We start from the raw sequence: 23,377 nt of genomic DNA on the forward strand, positions 1-23,377 counted from the left end.
CGGCCACAGCTGCCTTTTGCTGCAGAGACAGCAACCATGAGGTGAAGGCCGGGTTAGTCCCCGAGTGGGCCTCCGGCATGATTCAGCCGGGGAGCACAGTGACTCAGAGCCATGGCTTTTGTCTTCTGGCTGCAAACAAACAGAGCAGAGAGGCTTTCATGGGACGCCAGGACTCCTGGTGGAGGCAGCTCCCAGCTCCTGAGGGCCAGCCTGGGCGCAGGCAGTCAGGACCGGCCGGATCAAGACCAGGTGGGACCAGGGCAGAGAGGCTGATGCCCGCTGGGCAGAGCAGGGCCGAGAGGTTGGGGTGGGGGACAGACCTTGGCCGCTCTGCACAGATGTTGGGCCAGGGTCGACCCTGCCCCAAGGTCCATGCTGCTCCGGGGTTCACCTGCCTGGGCATACCTGCCCTGGGTGCACCTGACCTGGGCGTACCTGCCCTGGGTGTACCTGCCCTGAGCATACCTGCCCTGGGTGCACTGCCCTGGGCGTACCTGACCTGGGTTCACCTTCCCTGGGTGCACCTGTTCTGGGTGCTGCCCTGGGTGCACCTGCCCTGAGCCCACCTGGCTTGGGTCCACCTTCCCAAGACCCACCTGCCCTGGGCGCACCTACCCTGGGTCCACCTGCCCTGGGTGCACATGTTCTGGGTCCACCTGCCTTGGGCCCGCCTGCCCTGGGCCCACCTACCCTGGGTCCACCTGCCCTGGGTGCACCTGCCCGGGACCCACCTGTCCGGGACCCACCTGCCTTGGGTGCACCTGCCCCGCGTCCACCTGCTTGGCCTTCATTGGTACATGCAGAGCACTGTTCCACATCCTGAAAGCCACACCCTCAGGATGTACCTGCCAGGTACAACCCCATAAGCAGTCTCCCTTCTCTGAGCGCCTTCTCTCTAAAGAAGGGGGTCCTTGGCGGTCCCCCTCTTCAAGACCCTCCTCAGGGTCCACAGTGCAAGGCGTGTGGCAGGGCTGGGCCTGGGGATCCATGGAAGGGGATGGGCTCTGACAGGCCGCAGGGAAGCTGAGGTGAGAGCAGGGTCAGGTGGCTGGGTGGGCGGCCACCCCCGCCGGGCCTGGCTGTGAAGTGGTGTGAGGACCTCCTCCCTCCCCTCCAAAGGGCAAAGAGCAGAGAAAGAGTGGCAGAGCCACCCTGCCCGGGAGAGCACGGGAACAAAGACGAGTGAAGATGCCGCGTGCTGACCGCTGAGCTGGACGCCACCCTTCCCTAGCCCAGCACTTGGCAGAGAGTTACTTTAATCCCAAAAAGGGCCCCAGGAGGGGCTCGCTGTCCCATTTCCCAGATGGGGAAACTGAGGGGCTGAGGTAGCTCAGCTTAGGGGTCTAGCTAACAGTGGCCGAGCCAGGGATTGAACCCAGGCTGTCTGTGCCTTAAGCAGATTGTCCAAAAAATAAGATTGCCCTCTGACAGAGGGGCCCAGCTCCTGCTGTGGGACCTGTCGCTACCCTGGAGATCTCCTTCTCAGGGCGTTAGTGATCCTCACACTCACAGGGCATCGCCCTGGGGAGGGAGCGAGAGGTGGGCCTGGGTCCCGGCTAGGCACCTGGGCATGTCCTACGCCCCGGCCCACTACTTGCAGATGGCCCAGCCAGTTCACCCCTCCACCCCACACACCTGGGCATTTCTGTGTCGTCAGGATTCAGCAAGGCAGGCCAGACACAGCTTAGCCGGGATGCAGGAGCCCCGGGCCCTGAAACGGTCGGGCACCTCCTGACCACCCACACACCACAGATTCCGCCTTTGAATTTAGAGGGCCCCGGGGATGAGACGAACCTTGGGTTGTGCAGCATTTAGAGTCTGCTGGTTTGGAGCTGCCTTCCTGCTGTGGTATCAGGAATGCATTCCTCCTCACCCACAGACCCCTCACTCCCTCGAAACGTGTGCTGAAAGTAATAAGCAGACTTAATGCTCTCGATCCATAAGGAGCACTCCCCCCACCCCCACGCCAGTGAGTGAGCAAACGCGAATCCGAGGATGGGCCGTTTCCCATCACCCCACAGTGCCCGGCGGGACAGAAGGGGCCCTGCTCACAGCCAGGCACCTGTGCAGGGCCGCAGGAGGACCCTGTGTCCCTCACTACAGACAGAACTTACGCTGTGTCTGTGATACCAACGCACTTTCTCCCCGGACAGGACGAAGTGCCTGTGATGTACAATCCCCTGGCTGCCCTCTGGGGACACTCCTGGCGACTTGGGGATCCTGGGTTTGCTGAGAGCAGAGTCAGCCTCATCTTATAGGGCCTGTTCCATCCTAGAAGCCAGTGGTAGTTTGCAGAAAGGAAGCTATGAAATTGGAAGAACACACCTGAGTTGCTCTCTGCCAGAGAGGGAGGCGGGGGGGGGGGGGGGTGGGGGGGGGGAGGGAAGAGAGAGAGAGAGAGAGAGAGAGAGAGAGAGAGAGAGAGAGAACAGCCATAGTAGCCCCTAGCAGGGGGCAGAGATACATAGGCATCAGGGCAGGGTGTGTGTGTTTTGGGGAGTGAAATGCTGTGCACTGTGTGATGTTATCTCCTCTGCCACACACACACACACACACACACACACACACACACACACACACACTCCCCAAACACCCATTTCTCACCAGGCTGTATGTGGTGGCTTTGGGAGTGGGGGCAGTGCCTGGGAGCATGGCCAACCTGACCCTGGATCTGCAGTCATTGTTACTCCATCGCGTCATCACTCGGCTGGCCCTTGGGAGAAAAACAGTGCCATTCCCGGGGCGGGCAGCAGAGCAGCCTGGTTGTGACTGTCTGTGAGACAGCGTGTTCTGAGCTTGGTGATTCTGCAGGACTGAGGCTCCCATGCTGGCTCCCCGGGCTTGGCAGTGGAGGCATATGCTGAGTGATCGTCACAGTGTGGACAGGGCATATTCTGATGGCTCAGCAAGTACTGGGGGGCCCCCTGCGTGCCACGCACAGTCATGAACTTACAGTCATTAAATCCCCAAGACCGTCCAGCGACGGGTAGGGTTGTTCATGGCCTTTTCTAGAGGCAGGTGTGTGTCTCAGAGGGCTCGTCATGCACCCGGTGGGTTTGGAGATGCAGGGGATAAAGAAGGACCGCATTTGATGGCCCGGCGTGGCTGCAGCTGCATGCTCTGCCCCTCAGGCCCACCTGCCAGGTGATGGAGGGGGTGAGGTGTGGTGAGGCCGTGGTGGATGGTGGTCCTGGTGGTGCAGGGACGTGGGGGATGCACATGCCTGACAATTTCGGTTGTTTCCCGCAGGAGGAGGCAGCCAGAAAGACATGGGTGTGTGCAAAGCTCACTGAAAAAGCGAGCAGCGTGGCCTGGTTTACACAGATCGGGGAAGCATTTCAAGGGAGGCGAGGGCGGCTCTTCAAGAGGGATTTCACAAGAAGCCCTGGCGCAGGCCACCGCTGCTTACTGCGGAGATGGCCTTCTGCGCGGAGAGAACCGTCTGTTTGGGCTCTTGCACAGGCACCAACGGCAAACGCACACAAATGGGGCTGCAGCCGCCTTAGGACGCCTGTGCATCAAAGAACACGGTGCACAGAGCGGAAAGGCAGCCTACTGACGGGGAGGAAATACTTGAAAATCATGGGGCTGAGGTGGGGTTCGTACCCGGGAAATAGAAAGAACGTCTGCACTTAACAAAACCCCAAATAATCGATTCACAAATGGGCAAAGGACATGAGTAGACATTTCTCCAAAGATGACCTACAGATGGCCAACACGTGCATGAAAAGGTGCTCAGCATCACTGATCATCGGAGAAATGCAGATCAGAACGGCGGTGAGAGGGCACCGCACACCTGGCAGGATGACCGCTGCCACAAGACAGAACACAGGTGTGAGGAGGGTGCAGAGAAACAAGCCCTGTGCGCTGCAGGCGGGAATGTACGGGGTGGGGTGAGGGTGTGTGGTGTGTGTGGGGGGGGAACAGTATGGCGATTCCTCCAAAACTTAACAGTGGAATTACCATGTGATCTAGCAATCCCACTTCGGGGTATAAACCAAAAAGAACTGAACCCAGAGTCTTTGGAGAGATATTTGTGCACCATGTTCATAGCGGCATCACTGACATCAGCCCAGAGGGGAAAGCAACCTCACTGACCATTGAAGGTCTGATGGATACATGGTGGTCCATTCACACAATGGAATAGTACTGAGCCTTGGAAAGGGAGGAAATTCTGACACAGACTACAGTATGGATGCCCCTGAGGACATCACGCTGAGTGAAACAAGCCAGACACTAAAGGACAAATACTACATGATTCATTCACACCGGATGAATCACTTACAGGTGGTCCCTAGAGAAGTCAGATTCATAGAGACAGAGGCTGGGTCAGGGAGAATGGGGAGTTGCACAGATGTTTTGTTTGCAAAATGAAAAGAGTTCTGGAGATTGATGCCCAACATGGTGATTATTAACACTGTAGAACTGCAGCCTTAGCAATGGCGAGGATGGTAAATTTTGTGCTGTGTGTTTCTTACCATTTAAAAAATGTTAGGGGTGTTCTGACACCTCCTGAACCAGAGGTCTGTATTAACTGAAGGAGGAACCAGTTGGGCAGCGGGTCCCCACCACGGGTCCTGCCTGCCCCAAGCTAGTGGTATTGCATCCTCCTGAAGGTCCCTCCCTAGGGTCCTGGGTCAGTTCTGACAGTTCAGGGCGAACTTTTGGGCCCTCAAACTTGGAGGCTGGCCCAGGCACGGGCCATTCTGGTGCTCATTTGACCCTGACCCCAAGGGGGTGGGAGTCCTCTCTGCCGTGATGGGATTTGTACGCAGCCCTGAGTGTGTCGGGTCCCAGCACCTGCTGATTGGATGTGATGCTCACACATTTCAAAGAGAAGGCTGAGGCTGAGCCCTGGAGTCCTTTGTGTCTGTCTGTATGTAGATTTCATAACTTTCTGGCCAGTCCTATGCAGGGAAGGAGGATGCTCTTTCTTTTCTAAGAATTGGGTTAAAGGCCCGTTAATCTGATACAGATAGGTGTCTTCAAGGTCATTCAGACAGAAGGCTTCAGGTCTGTGAATTTTGTTTTCGGAGCTGAGTTACGAAGCAGCACTTGCCTGGAGGAGGGTGTCCTCGCAGGGAGGCAGGCCCACGGTAGAGGCCAGGCCCTTTTGGCACCCAGGCAGCTTGCTGGACAGATCCCATGCTGCAGACGGACATTGGGGAGGTCTTAGATGTATGGCCCGCAGCCCACACCCGGGGGGTTAGAGTAGCTGGTGTTGTGCATGCGCTGGAAGCCTGGCTTGTCCTCCTAGTCGGCCGCCCTGTCCCCAAACCCTTGCTGGGAATGAGGATGCCGTGTGCATGGGCTCAAAATTGCTGGAAAGCCAAACTTGCTGATCCACATTTCTTCATGGGAAAGTCACGATTCACTCGTGTTCTACATCGAGTTGAGATGAGGTCCATGTCTTGGAGACGTTAGGGACTGGTCCGGGAGGCTCCGGGCCGAGGCAGGACGGCGATAGGTGGGTCATCTTCCCAAATTAGGAGGCCCTGAGGCTGGTTACCCAGGGGGTTAGCAGCTACCATTTTTCCAGGGAAATGCAGCACCTTGGGGAACACAACTGCCCAGACTCTTTCATTAAAATCTGCGTGTTACTAGGTCCAGAAAATGGAAACCTGCTTTGCTTGAAAGTCTGGACTCTCCTGCTGTTTACCTTGATTGTACATGCAGGAGGCCTCTTCAGTCTCATGTTATGGGGCTTCAAGGTCCAATGTAGTCATTCGATACTCCTCTTCTGCAAAGGAACGGGGGCTGTCAGGGGGCAGGCCCAGAGGCTTCCACAGGGAAGGCTGAGCTTCCACGATGGTGTGTGTGGTTAGCCAGGGGTGGGCAAACTTTTTGACTCGAGGGCCACAATGGGTTCTTGAACTGGACCGGAGGGCCGGAACAAAAGCATGGATGGAGTGTTTGTGTGAACTAATATAAATTCAAAGTAAACATCATTACATAAAAGGGTACGATCTTTTTTTTTTTTTTAGTTTTATTCATTTCAAACAGTCCGGATGCGGCCCGCGGGCCGTAGTTTGCCCACGGCTGGGTTAGACCGTAGCCCATGGACTTCTTCCCTGCTCTGTGCCAGTCCACACCAACCCCCGCCCCAGGCCATTTCCCACAGCCGGGGCATTTGTCTAAGGACCAAACCTTGGCCCTTCGGTCCTCTCCCGCAGAACCTACAGAGGCTCCTCTCCCGATGAGGCTGAGGCGAGCATCCTTTAAATGCCTCTGAGCATCGTTTAAATGCCCTCAGGTGGGAGGGTTGCTTGCCCTGGGCTCCCCATAGCACCCGGTTCAAGTGAGCCTGCAGGAGTGGGAGTCTGTGTCTCTCTCCCCCACACACTGCACTCCTCTCTGTGGAGCGCCTGTCCTCGCCTGTGGAAAACCTTCTGGAACACAAGAAGGAACTGAAGTGAAGGCAGGATGGCAGCGTGGATCCCCTCGAATGGATTTGTTGCCTCTAACTACCGGAAGGCTCAGGAAACCATGCAGAACATGTGAACCACATCAGTGGCTTCCCCCCTCGAAAATGCGTTCAGGCCTTGGTCCAACCCTGGTCCGGATGGGACATCTGGAGACTGTCAGTGTCTCAGGCTGCAGGGGACCGAGCTCTGCCTCTGCTCTGGGTGGGACATGGTGAACACTTGGCCCCTGGTAGAGCCCTGAGGACAGATGAGCGGGAAGGACCAGCTGCAGGTCTTAGCAAAGATAGGAAGGCCACTTCCAAGACTCCCTGACAGTGCCACCACTGTAATAGACCCCTTTCTATGCCTCCAGGGGCCTCCTCCACGGGGAGCACTATTTACCCAAAGAGCAAAGAAGAGAAAATTAAGCCTCTGATATGGCCAAGCATTCTAATAGAGGTGCATCCCGTTGCTGTCTTTCCCGCATGATTGGTGCTTGTCTGTCAGGAAACCGCAGGACCGCGCAGCACCTGGAAGCAGGGGGTGGTGGGCTTGCAGTGCGCTGGACGCTCGCAAACACACGGGCGCCAGGGAAATGCCGTGAACTTCGGCCCCCTGACCCGGGTCACTGGCAGGCCATCAGTCAGGTCAGACAAATTCCCCCGGTGTTGGTGTTAGTCACTCGGTCCAGTTTCTGGGGGCCACGGATTTCTCCCCTGCCCCCAAGTACCAATAAATCAATAAATCAATAGATGGAAAGGTTAGCTCCAGAGCCTTGGCAGAGACCCCAGGGATCATGCAGCTCTGTCCTGAGCGAGTGTTTACTGCAGGAGATTCTGATGCAATCGAGAAAAATGAATGAGACCAGGGAACCCGTTTCTGGTGGGGCTCCCCACCTGGCAGGGCTGCAGGAGGGCCCCAGGGTGCAGGGGTGGAGTCTGAGGCCCCCAGGCAGGCCAGGGGGCTCCTCACCCACTTACTGCCTATGGGCACAGGGCCAGCAGCCTGCCTCTGCCCTGCCCAGGGTGGGTGCGGGAGGGTCGCCAGTGCCACCCAGGAGGTGCAGAAGCAGCTGAGCCCCCACCATATGGAAATTAAGTCAGGACAGGGGCTCCGGGTGGCTCATAACTTTCCTTATGTAAGAGTTTTGAAACTGGGCAGAGCAAAGCCTAGGAAAAAATGACTGCAGTGCTTCATGAACTGCCTCCTGGAGCGAGTGACCTGAGGCTCCAAGGTCACTCCCGTCTGGCGATGCCCTCTTCTTTCGAGGGCCATCCGGGCAAGTAATTCGGCCCCCTGGGTGTCACCCCCCGCAGGGGACCGAGGAAAAGCCCCTTCCCTTTGGGGACAGCCCCCAATACAATGAAACCAGTTCAGAGAAAAGAAAACCGCTCAGAGTACTTGTCATAGTTATGATTCCAAGGCCTGTTGACGTTTAAAAAAAAACAAAACAGACCCATTTCCTAGGAACTTAGATTAAATTCTAAGTAAAGGACAAAAAGAATAAATAAATTCAGCGATGTCTCAGAAGCATGGCACAGGCAAGGAGGTTTGATTATGGATGGCAGAGGAGTTTGGCATCCAGGGACCTGTGCCAGGGTTTTGACACACGCTGGCAACATGTCCAAAGCGTTAAAATGGTTCATAACCTTCTCCTGAATTATGCAATTTAGTTCATCCACCATCAAAACAGAAAATAAACATAAGCATCTCGGCAGATGCTGAAAATACCTGGCCACGTCCCTTTATCAGAGCCCACCTGCAACCCCTGTGGACAGCCCCACTTGCCTTTCAGAATCACACTTACACTAAATTCCCCCCAATGTTCTAATCAAGGTTCAAGTGGCAACCAGACTACAAACTAATTGTAAAGCGTCATGGGGAACACGGAGTGGGGCCTCAGAGCTGGCTCAGCCAGGGGACCCCGTGGTCCCCGCTGTCCCTCAGGTGCCCTCCGGGGGTCCTGGCCTGCAGGGACACGGCGCCCCCTGTCTGGGATGCTGGCAGTGCAGGTGGCAGGTGAAGTCTCAGTCCCGGGTGTGTGGAGTTTGTTCCTTCAGGAGGTAACACAGACGAACCGTGTCTCTGGGGCAATAGCGACTGCACAGGTTTAACGTGCCCGCGGCCGGGTGCCCCTGAGGTGCAGGGAGGTTTAGTGGCGAGAAAGGGCACTGGGCCGGCCGTGTGGGTCTGTGCTCTCAGCCGGAAACCCTGCTACTCTCTCCTTACAGCACCGACCACCGTTAGGAGCCGACTTTCCTTTTCAGTGTTTCATTTAAATGCTCACATTGGAGGCTGCGGTAGGAATCCGCCTACTACGCACGCCAAGTGAAGGCACGTCGTCCCATAGAAGAGCTGAGACACCCAGGGAATGAGAAGTGAGGCCGTGATCAGAGCAGAATTCTCATCGTGTAACAGCGAGTGGCAGAGGCGGGAGGGTCGCCGTCCTGTGTGGGCACATTCCTTCCAGCTCCCTCCCGCTGAGCCTGTGTGCTCCCATCAGGCTGGGCCTGCCCTTGTCGTCCTGGCACCCCAGCACCTTGGAGAGTGTGCGGTTCATGTCCTCGGGTTGAGACCAGCAGTCAGGGCACTGGGGATGGGGGGACACAGAGCATCAGAATGGGTCGCCGGTTGACCAGGTGACCGTCTCTGCAGATGCCCAGGACTGTCCAGGTTTGTTCCTGTCCTCCGAGCCTCATTATTCACAGTGCCCCTTCTGTCTGAGCACTGCCCCTGTCTGCGCCCTGTGCAAGCGGCAGTGGAGTTCTGCGTCTGTGAGGTGAATGCTTGCTGGGGAGCCTCGCAGCTCACAGGTCGGCGCTCCGGGCACACGGGGAGGGGGAGGGGGAACCACCCACCATCCACATAAACACGCACACACAGTCTTGCTTAGGGGCCACAGGGCAAGTCGGGATGTAAGCCCAGGCCCCAGCTCTGAGTCTCAGTTCACACACCAAGCCTCAATGCTTCCCTTTCCCTTACAGCAGCCGCCCAGGTCCCCCAAGGCACAGGCACTGTCTTGACGAACTCAGCAGCTCAGTGCCCCCGAGACCGGGAGCCGGGCCTTGCTCCGGCCTGCGCCTCCATGGCCTCCTCCCGGGCGGTAACCAGGATGGCAGCTGGATTGCACATCAGCTCTCCACGTCCGTGCTGTGCCTGAGCAGAAACGCAGACGCCGTGTCCTCCCCGTGCCAGTGTGCCCGCCTCGCATGTGTGGATTTCATTTGGGCTGACGCTGACTCATGGTATTACCATTTCAGAGCCGCTCGGTCCAGCCTCCGATTGGTCTTCCGAGACGGAAGCCACCGACACTTCAGCTCAGCTTCCTCCTTGCTCAGGCCTCTGGCCACGGAGTTAATGATCTGTGAAAACACTTAAGTTCATGAGGAAAACTCCTTGAAAGGAGCAAATTAGTTTGTCACTCACACATCCATCCTGTCCCAGGGTGAGGGAGCTGGCTGGGAGCGCGTGCAAGCCCTGTGCGGGATAACTCAATTTCGGGCTCCGCTGAGGCCGAAGCTTCTTTCCGCAAAGCAGAGGATGCTTTCCGAGGGGCCCCTCAGGCACCTGTGGCCGTCCGGCTGCTCAGAGCCAGGGCGGCGGCGGCGGCAGCTCGGGGACAGGTAGACTCGGTCCAGGTGTGCGCCCAGATGGGCAGAGCTCTGCCGAGAGCCAGGCTCCCAGGTGCCAAATGCCTGCGCCCTGCTGGGTGTGAAGGCAGCCCCTGACATCTCTGCCTCACGTTGGACCAGCCAAGTGCACTGGGGTGGCCCGGCCAGGGCAGGCCGAGGGGCAGAGCCTGAGACCGTGTGAGCAGAATGCCCCTCAGAGCTGCCCCGAGTGCACACGGTCGTCCCATCCTGAGACCTTGAGCCCCGAGGGTGTTCAGACAAGGCTGGGCCACCCTGGTCAGCATGGCCCCAGAGGGACCCGACAGGAGGACTTCTGCCGTGACCTGACCGTCTCCCCCGCCTCTGTTTGCCTGCTGGTTCTCCTGGAGACCAGAGCCAGGCTTGTGCGTCTCTGGACCTGCCTCTCATGCTCTGTCCTCCCTCCTGTGGTCCGGAGGGGCCTCGGAGGAGAGCACGGCGGCTGTGGGGGTCCTGGTCTGTTGCGAGGACAGGTCTGGAGACTGTTTCCTCCACAGTCACCCCTGTGAAGCTCGAGGCGGGGAGCACCGTGGGGCCGGCACAGCCCCGCCTCGGTGGAGACGGGCCTTCGCCACGTTACTCATTTTAAAACTCTTTGCTGATTTGAAATCCACTCGAGCTCGTTTCTGCAGCTGCTACTCTCTGAGGAGCTGGGCTGGCTCACGACGTTAAACAGGAAAAATAAGGAGAGAAACACAGAGAGCGAGGGAAAGGGACAGGACGCAGCAGCTGAGGGAGCAGAGGTGCCAGCCCACCCTCTGCCCCTCGCCAGCCTTTACTTCTGGTAGGAGGAGGAGGAGTGGGATTTTGGAGACGGAGCAGGGACAGCTTCCAGCATTTGAGCGGAAGAGTTTTCTGGAAGCCTGGTCAGGGAGGAGCTGAGCGCACAGAGGGTGGGATGAGCTGTGTCCCAGCTCCAGGCGACAGAGAGGCCAGGGTGATGTGGAGACTCTGTCTCCTGGGAAGGGAGGTGGCTTTCAGGAATGAAAAGCTACTCGGTTCTGGGCGCTGGTTTCCCAGCTCAGACCGTGCCTTTCCCTGCTTTGGATTTGCAAGACTTCAGGCACTGATGGCCCATAGGGCCGCTCGGCGAGGCCAGGAGCAGGGAGATGCCTGGTTTCAGTTCATCTCAGGAGGGAGGCGTTAACCGCAGTCGCCCTCCCTGGGGTAAGACACAAATGTGAGTGGACCTTATTCTAAAGACCAGCAGGACAGCTCCCCCGCTTCCTGCCTGCCTGGACCTCCTAGGGGTCCCCTGATGCTCGTGAAGGGACTTTAGCCCCTGCACCCCTGTACCTTGAATAGTTACAGGTTTTACTTGGTGTTAATTATGTCTTGAGCTCAACAACTGAAATGCCTGGAACTCGAGCTACACTATATGAGGAGGAAGTAGTTTTTTTCTGCACCCATTGTTTCACTACAACATTTTCATTCCTGGTTCTCCAGCCCCGACCACAAGGTCCAGGGGAGAATTCCAAGTTCGTCTCAGAAGATGCCACAGGGTGGCTGGTGCTTTAAAGATAAGTGCCATGTAGGTGGTAATCCGTCATCAAGCCTGTGTTCCCTGGCTCTAACTGGGAATGCGAGCCTGCGGACTGCTCTCTGAGCCCGGATGTGGTGTGGGGTTGCTCCCAGCCGCCTTCTTGGTGTGAAACACCTTCAGTCCACAGGTGACTGGGTGACACAGGTGAGAGGGAAGGCGGGAGGGATGTGGCATTGGAGGGTCATGCATGGTCAGCAAGAGGCCTGCTCTCGGCCCACATTCCCAGCAGCAAGAGAAGATTCCTTGGGAGGGAGGTTTCAGGTGATCCTCCCACGGCCGAGTCCTGAGGGACTGTGTGGAGCGGAAATGAACAAGAAGAATGAAGCAGACGAAAGGTGACCCTTTTTAGACAAGAATGTGTGTGTGTGTGTGGGGGGGTGGGGGATATATGTGTATGTATATTCATATGTGTAATATATGATGTTTGATATATGCACACATATATATACACTATGTATATAAAATATAAATACCAAACATCGATAAACACCCAAGGCACCGAGGCCACTGCCCACCTGTCCTGCTGTGCCCACCCTGTGTTTCCTGAGTCCACAGCAGGCTCCATGCACACCCAGGAATGACAGACATTTGTGGTGGAGCAGTTGCATTTCAAAGAAAACTTTGTATTTATACCATAAAATCAGGCTACATGAGTTCTTTAAACTGCTGCGTATAAGTCACCCAAAACCCAGTGAAGTCAGTACCTGTGGCACAGAGCAGGGTCTGGTCCTGCTCCCGCCGGTGGCCACACTGCTGACCCTAAAGTGTTCACTGCTGATTCCTTCACGCTAAGTGAGCACCCACCTTGTGCAGGTCTCCTCTCACCTGTGGTCAGGTAGGACCAGCCCATCTCATAGATGAGAAAAGTATAGCCCAGGGAGACAGGACCAGCTGCGGCTCAGACACTGACCACACGTCTGCAGGATGTCCCAGCATCAGGCCTGGGCCACACCCCCTGCAGCAGAGCCAAGAGCGGCAGTCAGCGCCTCCTGGCGTGACACCTGACACTGGGGAACGTTTGTTTGTTTTCAGAGGCTTTGCTCCCACGGTCCTCAGCGCGGAGGAGCTAAGAGCCAGTGAGTCACAGCCTGTGACAGGGATGAGCGCTCTCGCAAGGCCACACAGCCTAGGAGGCGGTGCCCCTCGGGCGCCTGTGGAACGGGAGCGTGCGCATCATTCCTCGCTGGCCACTTTCTGTAGGAACTCTCCATTTAGGAAAACACTGAGTGATTTAGGTGTTGTTGTTTTTTTACTGTTCAAAAATTTTTGAAAACAAAGTAAATTCCATAAGATTCTTTTAAATAAACTGTAATTTGTAAATGTGGGGTTTTAACCCAGGAATATTGAATCTTTTTAAATTGAGCAAAAATGAACACAATTCTGTGTCTCCTTACTGGGTCCTGGGGCTGAGAGTGCCGTCTGGGGCGAGGGTGTCACTCTAAGTTCTCGAGTGGAGGTCAGAGCTGTGAGACTTCAGGGAGCATCTGCAGCCGGGGACCCGCCCTCCCCAGGTGAAGCCACTCAGCCCGCCGGTCAGGACACCAGGCCAGCGGAGTCTTCCTCAGACGCCACAGCCGCACGCTCACCCAGGCAGGTGACACGCAGCACCGAGGGAGGGAGGTGACGCTGCAGGTCACTGGTGCTGCGAGCCCCCCCCCCCCCCACACACACACAGATCCTTCTGGATTCAGTGCAGACAAAGCATGCCGCTCAGTTTGCTTGCATTTGTGTCTCATGGAATTAGAAGCTCCGATCTCCAAAGCAAAATGCTGGGGGGCACAGGTTTCTTTTGGGAAGCGTCTGATGGGCGCTCCTTTGGGGAGAAAATATCTAACCCATTTTCCAGAGGCAACACCAGCCCCCTCTGCTTTAGGGTGAGCATGGTTCACCCCAACCGTCCGAGGGTAGGGACTCCTGGGAGACCCCCGTGGCTGACAGGGTCTCCCTGTTAACACCACAGGGAGACTTCCTGCTACATGGTCCTGCCTGGTGACCAGCGGGACACCTCTACGGCATTCTTCTCAGTAACAACTTGGGTCTCACGAGCGTAACCGTGCAGGTCCGGAGGTTGGCCTTGACTTCCGTGTCTGCTGTCCCTGAGCCCTGGGGCTCCCAGGTGTTTGAGGTCAGCTGGGGGGTGAGTCGGAGGGTGAGAGGAGCCGTCTATCAGATACCCTTCCCCTGACTGATCTATGACCACCTGGCCCCGCCCGCAAGAAGGAGGCCCAGAGACAAGAAAAGGTGGACGTTTGAAGGTTGGGGCTCGGCTTGGCTGGCTGATGGCTCCCCGCTCTGGGAGTGCTGGGGCCTGGAGGAGAGGTGCCTGCACGCTTTCCAGGAGGAATGGCCCGACCAGTAAGCCTCACTGTCCTCTGAGTCTGTGCTGCCTCTCGCTCTCCACATTGGCCCCTAGACCGCCCTGCGTGCATGTTCTGTGGAGCTCACCATGGTGTCCTTCTGTCTGAATCAGCAGGAGAATCAGACAAGTGTCTTTAGTGCAAGGGTGGGAGGTGGGGCCGCTGAAATTTAACAGCAAGGCTTGTCCATGGGCTATTGGTCCATTCCTCTTCCGTTGGCCCGCCAAGTTGATCATTTCTCCATTTTTCTTCAGCTCTTGTGTGTTGTCATGCACATCCTGACTTGTGTCCTTGGGTGGAGGGTGTTGCCTGGCGCCCTTGGAGCCCATCCTGCAGACTTGCACCGCTGCCCTCGGGACCCAGAGCCTTGGGTCCAAATGAGCACTTGCCGGGTCACCACCAGGATAGCTGGTCCCTTCCTGGCCTGGACACTGACTACCCGCAGCCACACCGCCTGTCCGGCTGGGGTTGTTCTTTCATCCTGTCATGGAGTCATGCTTCTTGGAGCCACTTCTACCTGAACCGGGCAAAGCCTGAGTGCATGATAGATGATAGTTGGTTGCTACATATGACATGTTTCCCAACGGAGATCAGTCTTAGTCACATGGGGCTGAAGTTTGAGAGTATGAATGGGCTAAAAGTAACAATCCAGAGCTTGGGAAGGAGGGTCCTTGTCCTTGTTGCCAAAGGGGTGGGCTGGCCAAGGCCCCAGCCACCCAGGAGCCAGGATATCGCAGTGCCTAGAAGCAGACCCTCCATGCCAGGGCCCATGGCGCTGCTGGCTTTTCTAAAGCAACCACATCTCAAGCGTCTGCTGCAACCAGGATTCCCAGAGATCTCTGGGGCTGGGAAGTAGATCGGGCAGGATTCTTTCCAAAGCTCAGTCAGGTTTTTGCATTCTTCTGAACATGCATGGATATACGTACGCAAACATTTCAAAAGTAGCATGTTTTATCTGGGTCATTCGAGAAAAAGAGTGCCTGATAAGATAGGTTTAGGTGTCATTGTTTCTGTAAAGCGTTTTGAGTTTTACAAAGTGTTCACCTTTCAGAGGCTAATTTTGGGAACTAAAGCTGGAGGCAGTGATGGGGTGCGCGTCCTCAGAGCACTACAGGGGACAGTTTCCTACTCCCTTTTTCATCGTTCATAGGAAATAGTCTCAGAGATGTCCTTCCACACATTGCAGACTCTGTGCCCCCAGGAGAGACGGGTGGCCTGCTTCAGACCGGGGCCCTGGGGCAAATTCCCATCTCGTTGCCCCTGCTGTGTCACCGAGAAGCCTGCCCCTCCCCGGGCTCGGGGCGTCCTTGTGGAACACGTGGGGGTGAGGGTGCCTCCTGCAGGAGGTTTCTGAGAGCCTTCAGTGAATTCCATATAAAGCGCACAGGCCTGGCACGCAGGGTGGGAGGTGTGGGCCACCGTCAGTCCCCGTTGCCGGCCCCCTCGCTGTCTCTCTACACGTGCGGAAGACTGTTCCCAGGGGCCCAGGCCTTCCTGAGGTGGCCTGGCCACTCCTCATTGCCAAGTCCAGGTCCTGGCTGTCCCCTCTGAGGGCGGTCCTCCCTCCAGCAGGGGGCACTGCCAGCATGTGCCGCTCACAGACTGTGGGCAGCCTCCCCAGCATCCTCTCCCTCTGGTGCCCCTGAAGGTCCCTACCCCCAGTTCTGTCGGGGGGGGGGGTGCATCAGTCTCCCTCACAAGCTGCCTCTGAAGCCCCCACCCCTCTTCTGGGGCCTGCGCTGTGCATCCTGCTGAGGGACCCTGACCTCAGGGCATCCTGAAAACACCTACAACCCGCCCCACCTGCAAGGCTCTTGTTATTTCCCTAAAGCACCTCTCTCGTGTCCCTTTTGTTCCTGGAGTCACGACCCCTTCGTTGCCCCAGCCGGACCCCTTGGTCACCCCAGCTGATTCTCCAGCATGCTGCTGTCTTCCTCAGCCCCTTTCTCCTGGACCACAGCCGGGGCCGCCCTGCCCACGGCCCACCGGGTCCTTGCCCTCCTGGCCGCCCTGGGTGCGCCCACGGCTACCTCTGCAGAGCAGATCCGAGCCGGCCAGAGCCCCTCGCACTTTTCACAGCCTCGGTTGTCTTGTGGGGCTCTGCCAGTTTCTGGCCCTCCCAGGAGACACTGCTCCCCATTGCCCCCCAATCCTAACCTTCCTCCAACCCACCTTACGTGTGCCCTGTGCCCTCACCTCTGCCCACAGGCCCTTCACCCCACAGCCCCGGGCCAGACGTCCTGGAAGAGCCAGCTCCCACCCCCGAGCCTGCATAGAGCTCTCCCAGCCCCTGGAAACGTAACTGGTGCCTCCTCTGTGTTGCATCCTGCACCTTGTTAAACCTTTATGCTGACATTACGCTTTGCCATAATCACTCAGATTGATGGTACATATTTTATAGCAAAATAGTTGTAGCTATTGTGAAATTTATTGCAGCATCATGAGAACACATCCCATCCCTGTTCGGACACTTTGTTGTCTGTCCCCACGTGGCTGTGGGGGTGAGGGCAGCGCCTGGCTCGCTGACCTTGGATCTCCTGAGCCAACCCTGGGAGCAGGGTGTCTTCTCGTTTGTTTGCTGTGGGAGGTCAGGGCCGTGGCGTGGTGCTGTGTGGCAGGTGCTGTGGGAGGTCAGAGCCGTGGCATGGTGCTGTGTGGCAGGTGCTGTGGGAGGTCAGGGCCGTGGCATGGTGCTGTGTGGCAGGTGCTGTGGGAGGTCAGGGCCGTGGCGTGGCGCTGTGTGGCAGGTGCTGTGGGAGGTCAGGGCCGTGGTGTGGTGCTGTGTGGCAGGTGCTGTGGGAGGTCAGGGCCGTGGCGTGGCGCTGTGTGGCAGGTGCTGTGGGAGGTCAGGGCCATGGCATGGTGCTGTGTGGCAGCTGTGGGAGGTCAGGGCCGTGGCGTGGTGCTGTGTGGCAGGTGCTGTGGGAGGTCAGAGCCGTGGCATGGTGCTGTGTGGCAGCTGTGGGAGGTCAGGGCCGTGGCATGGTGCTGTGTGGCAGCTGTGGGAGGTCAGGGCCGTGGCGTGGTGCTGTATGGCAGGTGCTGTGGGAGGTCAGAGCCGTGGCATGGTGCTGTGTGGCAGCTGTGGGAGGTCAGGGCCGTGGCATGGTGCTGTGTGGCAGCTGTGGGAGGTCAGGGCCGTGGCGTGGCACTGTGTGGCAGGTGCTGTGGGAGGTCAGGGCCGTGGCGTGGTGCTGTATGGCAGGTGCTGTGGGAGGTCAGAGCCGTGGCATGGTGCTGTGTGGCAGCTGTGGGAGGTCAGGGCCGTGGCATGGTGCTGTGTGGCAGCTATGGGAGGTCAGGGCCGTGGCGTGGTGCTGTGTGGCAGCTGTGGGAGGTCAGGGCCGTGGCGTGGTGCTGTATGGCAGGTGCTGTGGGAGGTCAGGGCGTGGCGTGGTGCTGTGTGGCAGCTGTGGGAGGTCAGGGCCGTGGCGTGGTGCTGTATGGCAGGTGCTGTGGGAGGTCAGGGCCGTGGCGTGGTGCTGTGTGGCAGGTGCTGTGGGCGGTCAGGGCCGTGGCGTGGTGCTGTGTGGCAGGTGCTGTGGGAGGTCAGGGCCGTGGCGTGGCGCTGTGTGGCAGGTGCTGTGGGAGGTCAGGGCCGTGGCGTGGCGCTGTGTGGCAGGTGCTGTGGGTGCGAAGGCAGTCGTTGGAGAGGAGGCATTCACACCGCCCAGGGCCAGCTGACCTGTGTTCTGGGGTGACTCCATCCCAACTTGGTGATGGGGGTAAGTCACCACCAACCCCGTCTCTGAAACGTCGTCATCTGATGGGCGGTCTTCAAAGCCACGTCCTGCCCCACCGACTGAAGCCAGCCCTGCAGGGTGGCTGCTTACCCCACCCTCGCCGCCAGTGCGTTGTATGTGGGAGCTGAATTTAGCGACCCCCGGAGAAGGAGCTCGCCGGGGGAAGGAGTCCGGGTTTGGAGGCCGCGTCCAGGAAGAGGCAGCTCCCCTGCTATCTGCTTACTCAGGATTGCAAGCCTCACTATCTCGAAACCCATTTGCAGCATCTGTGACTCACAGAGAAGAGATGGGAAGGCCTCGCTCAGAGGAAGGCGGGACGGGTCAGCATCAAGGATCGCCAGCGCCAGCGCCAGTGGGAACGCAGGGCTTCCTGCCCAGCTCCCCGGGGATCCAGCAGCTCGCCGGCCCGGAACGCCTCGGGTGGGGTCTGCAGGGCGGGTCTCCGAGGCAGGGACACTGCGCGCACCAAGGAGAGGAGACCCGCTGGTCCCCCAGTGGCAAGCTGCCTCCCCTGGCTGTTCTCAGGCTGACTCCTCCTTGGCAGACAGTCCGTTCCAGGCACAGTCAGCCTGACTCATCGAAGCCAAAGCCCAGCCCAAGGGGAGAGAGAGAGACGAGAGAGAGAGAGAGAGAGAGAGAGAGAGAGAGAGAGAGAGAGAGAGAGAGCCCTGCTTCCAAGTGGGCGTGGAGCTCTCCCTCCCCGCAGGGCAAGGCCAAGATTCTGCTGCGAGCCACCAGGGAGCCATAGAGGAGCGGCCTTGGCATCGTAAACACGGCCATTGCACACAGGACTCCTCTTTCTCACGCACGGACGGCGGGAGCTGGGGTCACGGCCTGAGTCCTGGGGCCAGGGGACAGGGACAGCCTGTCCTCGCCTGCTCTCACCCTGCCCACCAACCCAGGCCCCACGTGCAGGGCCCACACAGTGGGCCAGTTGTGGAAGCAGAGGGTGCAGAGAGCTCAGGAGCTTGGTAGCACCGGCACACACGGGCACAGTTCCCCGGACACACACCGGTGCCGGCCTCAGAGCAGCCCTCCTGAGATTCACCAAATGCACCACAGCCACCGGACCTGGAGACCCCGTCACCTGGAAGCTGTGCAGCTCGGCACGGCAGCCTCTAGAGCGTGTCCTGCAGGGTCAGCAGGCGCCCATCACCCGCGAGTGTTCTGGGGGCTTTGCGGGTGGGATGAGGGCATCCCGCCCACTCACCCTTTCTCGGGAAAGCTGGGCCGTCCAGAGGGCACTGGGGTGGGCCTGAGGAGGAATGGACAAAGGGCAAGCTTTTCTTAAGTCAAGAAGCAATTGACCAGGAATTGAACCTAAGACCTTTTGGTCTGAGGGCCCATGCCCTAACCACTGAGAAAACTGGCCAGGGCCCACCTGCTGCTCTTGACAGTCCAGCAAAGTCCCAGGTGCTGTGGCCCTTTCCTTGCTGGTTGCAGGGCCTCACCTGCACTGTCTTTGAAACGTTGTCACTGCCTGCCTGGGTTCTAGCTGTTCACCTGCATGTTCTTCTCCCCTGCTAGTCCTCAGGCATGTGTCTGAGCTTTTTAAACCACGAATGGCATTCCTGGCACACAAGGCACATGATCGGTGCTCAGTCCATGTGGGAAGATGGGTGGGTGGAAGGAAGGGGGAGCGCGGCTGAGGGAGGAGAGGACTGGGTATGGGAACCTGGGTGACTGGTTTGCAGGTAGATGGGTGAATGGGTGGGTCGATGGAAAGCCTCCTAGTAAACCCTTTCCCCGTAAGCCCAGCCCGGCCTCACTTTCTGGAGAATGTCATTGATGTTTCACTCCCTGTGTCAGGTCCTGGGATGCAGAGTTGAGTAAGACCCGGCCGTCTGGTGTGGGGGAGGGTAGAGGCTCCAGCTCCGTCCACCGCCCCCTCCTGGGCTGTCAGGCAGAGGCGGACGCACACACGCAAGGGTTTCAGGTGGCGCTCATGCACGGGAGGCGGCCTGGGCCCAGATGGTTCACATTTGTTGCTGAGAGCGCCGTCCATGTCAGCAGACATGGCCGGGGTCAGGGTGACATGGAGGGGCCGGGCCCCGAGGCTGTCGTCAGGAAGACTAATGAGCCCGCCGTCGTCTCTGCCGGGCCCTGCGCCCACCTTGGAACCTTGAAGCCCACCACTGCATGGGGATGGCCCCGTCCCCTCTGGCTTTTCGTGGCTGCGCCCGCATTGCCCCCTGGGGGCGGGGCAGCTCCTGTGTCCGAAGCCTGGTGGCCCCGCCCTCCGAGGAAGGGCCCCAGTTAGGCTTCTCCAGCCCCCCATGAGTTATCTAATTCCAGCCGTTCTCCAGGAGAGCAGCCCGGCGCCTGCCCAGGCCACTTAGAAAGGCTTCGCGTTTGGAGTGCTCTGAGCTGGAAGGAAGGAAGCGCGCGCGCGCGCGTGTGTGTGTGTGTGTGTGTGTGTGTGTGTGCGTGTGTGTGTGTGTGTGTCTGCTCACGAGGTCTGGAGAAGGCGTGTCTGAATCTTTCAGCCCTTTGTCTTCATTCAGCAAAGGCTCTAGGCTTCCCTGAGGAGCAGGGTGTCAGCGTGGAGCTCGGGGTTCTGTGGGAGGAAGCACACCCACCTGCTGTCCTCAGCTGAGCAGCGTCCGGGTCAAACCGACACTCACACTGACACACACTGACACACACTGACACAGACACACACACTCACATAGATACACACTCACACATATACACACTGACACTCACACATATACACACTGACACACACATATAGACACTGACACACTGACACACACTGACACACACTGACACAGACACACACACTCACATAGATACACACTCACACATATACACACTGACACACATATACACACTGACACACACATATACACACTGACACACTGACACACACATACTGATACATTCACACTGACAGACACACTCACACAGACACACACTGACACACTGACACACACTGACACATACACTCACACTGAGACACTCACACTGACACATTCAAATTGACACAAACACACACTCAAACACACACACACATTCACACTGACACATTCAAACTGACACAGATACACACACTCACACAGACACACACACTGACACACACTGACACATTCACACTGACAGACACACTCACACACACACACTGACAGACACACAAACACATAGATACACACTCACACATATACACACTGACACATACTGACACACGCATACTGATACATTCACACTGACAGACACACTCACACAGACACACACTGACACTCACACTGACACACACTGACACACTGAGACACACTGACATTCAAATTGACACAAACACACACACACAGACACTCACACACACACTCACACTGACATTCAAACTGACACAGATACACACACTCACACAGACACACACTCACACACACACTGACACATTTACACTGACACAGACACACACTCACACAGACACACCACACACTGACACATTCACACTGACAGACACACACTCACACTGACACACACACACTGACACATTCACACTAACACAGACACACAGACACGCACACTCACACAGACACACACTCACACTGACAGACACATACACTCACATGGACACACGCACTCACACGCACACTCACAAACGCACTGCTGAGGATGCTTCCCATCACTGTATCTTTACACATCTCATCCCAGGACCTGAGGTGCCTCTCCTTGACTTCTGCCCCCACCACCTCTCCCCCCAGCAACCTCCTCATGATGACCTGTCTCCCGCCTCCTCCTTGGTGAATCCATTCCTGACCTCCATCTCTGTCCCCCAGCCCCCACCTTAGCTGCCCTGCAGACCTGTGGGTACTTATATCCACAGCCAGCTCCCACACACACCTCTGGGTGAGGGCACATACACTTCACATAGGGTCACCCCAGAGCCAGCTTGGCCAGTGCAGGGAGAGCCTCAAGGGATCTTCATGAACGGCCCGCCTCCTTTGGGGTCTGATGTCCCAGTCATGGAAGTGAGTGCCGTGTGCACTGGCCTGAGGGTGGGCACTTCACCCCCGAGGGCTCACAGGCAAGGCTGTAGGACCCCTATTAAAGCTCAGGCCCCTGGGAACGGTGATGCCACACATCAGGGTTGGACACAGGCTGGCTGGACTGGGCGGTCAGCCTGCAGCCCCAAATAGCAGGCAAGAGGCCAGGAGCCAGTCATCTCATTTCGCTGGGTCCTCACCTCCCCCCTCACCACACTTCTCACTTGTTGTCCCACCTCACAGCTCACGTCGTTGGGGAGCCTGCAGAGCCTGCAGGGGAGAACCCTTCAGTGGGTGCAGGAGCTGAGGGTGGAGGTGGGGGGCAGTGCTTGGCCTGGGCCCCTGGGTGCAGGTCAGCAGCTTGCAGATGCCTGGTGGCCCTGACGTGGCCACCTGTCCAGCTTCTGCTGGGGAGGACGGGAGGAGGCACCTGTCCCGTGCTGTCCGGGCCCCTTGACGGGCAGCCTGGAGCTGAGGCAGGTGGTGGTATCTCACTCGCCCTCCTGCTTGTCTTCCAGACTGTCCATGGGGCTGAGGTGCACGAGGAATGGGGTGCGTCCAAGCCTGGAATCCTGAAACCTGAACAACCTCAAGGAAGCGGCCCACTCTCCTCTCCAGCAAGGCCCCAGACAAGGGGACGGCGACAGCGTCGGACGCAGACCCGGCCCGGCACCCTCTGCCCCAGAGACGGCCCCACAGAGCAAGGCCACGCACGGTCCTTCTTGCTGGTGACATGCTCATTGTCACCTTTGCCACTGTTTGGATTTCTCTTCTTGATTTTTTTTGGGGGGGAGGGGGTATTTTTTCTGGAAACTCTAGATTCAGGAACACATTGATGAGGATTTGGATTTTGGATTTGTATTTCCCTCCAAGTACCTTTGTGTAATGTATATTTTTTTAATAAAACAGAAATGCATCCCTGTACCCTTCTATCGAAACTGGACCAAGGCTCTCAGAGAGAGGCCCTGCGCCCGCCCCGCCCTGCATGCTGTCCCCAGCAACCTGGAGCTCCGCCCCCTGCTCCTTCTCTCTCCACCACTCGCTCAGTAACCAGTTTTTTATATTTTCCGTTTCAGTGTATATGTTGCTTATTTGTTTTATTTATTGAGATATTTTTAACAAGCTCAGTGACTGCAACGTGGCTGTGTATACTCCCCCCCGCCCCCCCCCCCCCGCCCCCCGCCCTGAACAATAAAGACGCGAGCAGCCCTGGTCTTCTGTCTGTTCTCTGCTCCGCCTCCACCTCGCAGCTGGGGAAACACCCCGAGGCAGTTCCCACAAAAATGACTGTCCTTTCACTTTTTTAAAAGGGACAAGAAATGATGTGCGACATTTTATGCCACACATATCAGAGCGTTTCCTAGGAACGGCCATCTCTGTGTGGCTGAGACTGTTCACAGACCAGGCCTGGGCGAACAGGTGGGGGTGGCCTCAGCCCCTCCCAGATGCCCCCTGCTCAGCCCCACCCCCAGCCCCAGAGCTAGAGGTGATGCTCCCAGGCCATTCCCTATTCCTCAGACCACACTCGCCGCCCGTGTCCCATCCCTGCTGCCCAGGGTCAGCACCAGCCAATGCCAGCTTCTGGAAGCCTCCCCTACCACCCGGCCCCGGCGGGCTCCTGGGCCCCAGACAGGACACTCAAGCTGCTCCTTCCCACTTCTCCCCGGGGTCACTGTCCGTTCCGAGCACGTCCA

The 23,377-nt window shown here is 57.8% G+C and overlaps 1 protein-coding gene and 1 long non-coding RNA gene across 2 annotated transcripts in view; one reads left to right on the forward strand and one right to left on the reverse strand.

Moving 5' to 3' along the window:
- Positions 1 to 22,895, forward strand: part of TWIST2 (twist family bHLH transcription factor 2) — a 36,004-nt gene extending 13,109 nt beyond the window's left edge. The window contains exon 2 of the mRNA XM_059703752.1: positions 22,202 to 22,895. The gene's annotated coding sequence lies outside the window, so the exon portion shown is untranslated. The remainder of the gene's footprint in view (positions 1 to 22,201) is intronic.
- On the reverse strand, positions 16,344 to 18,305 carry LOC132238416 (uncharacterized). Its single transcript, XR_009453783.1, has 2 exons — positions 17,975 to 18,305; positions 16,344 to 17,579 (listed from the first exon to the last, which is right to left on the reverse strand). It is a non-coding gene; the product is annotated as an uncharacterized LOC132238416 (long non-coding RNA).
- Positions 22,896 to 23,377: the final 482 nt, after the last annotated feature.

This window comes from Myotis daubentonii, chromosome 7 (genome assembly GCF_963259705.1).
Source record: "Myotis daubentonii chromosome 7, mMyoDau2.1, whole genome shotgun sequence".
NCBI lineage: Eukaryota > Metazoa > Chordata > Mammalia > Chiroptera > Vespertilionidae > Myotis > Myotis daubentonii.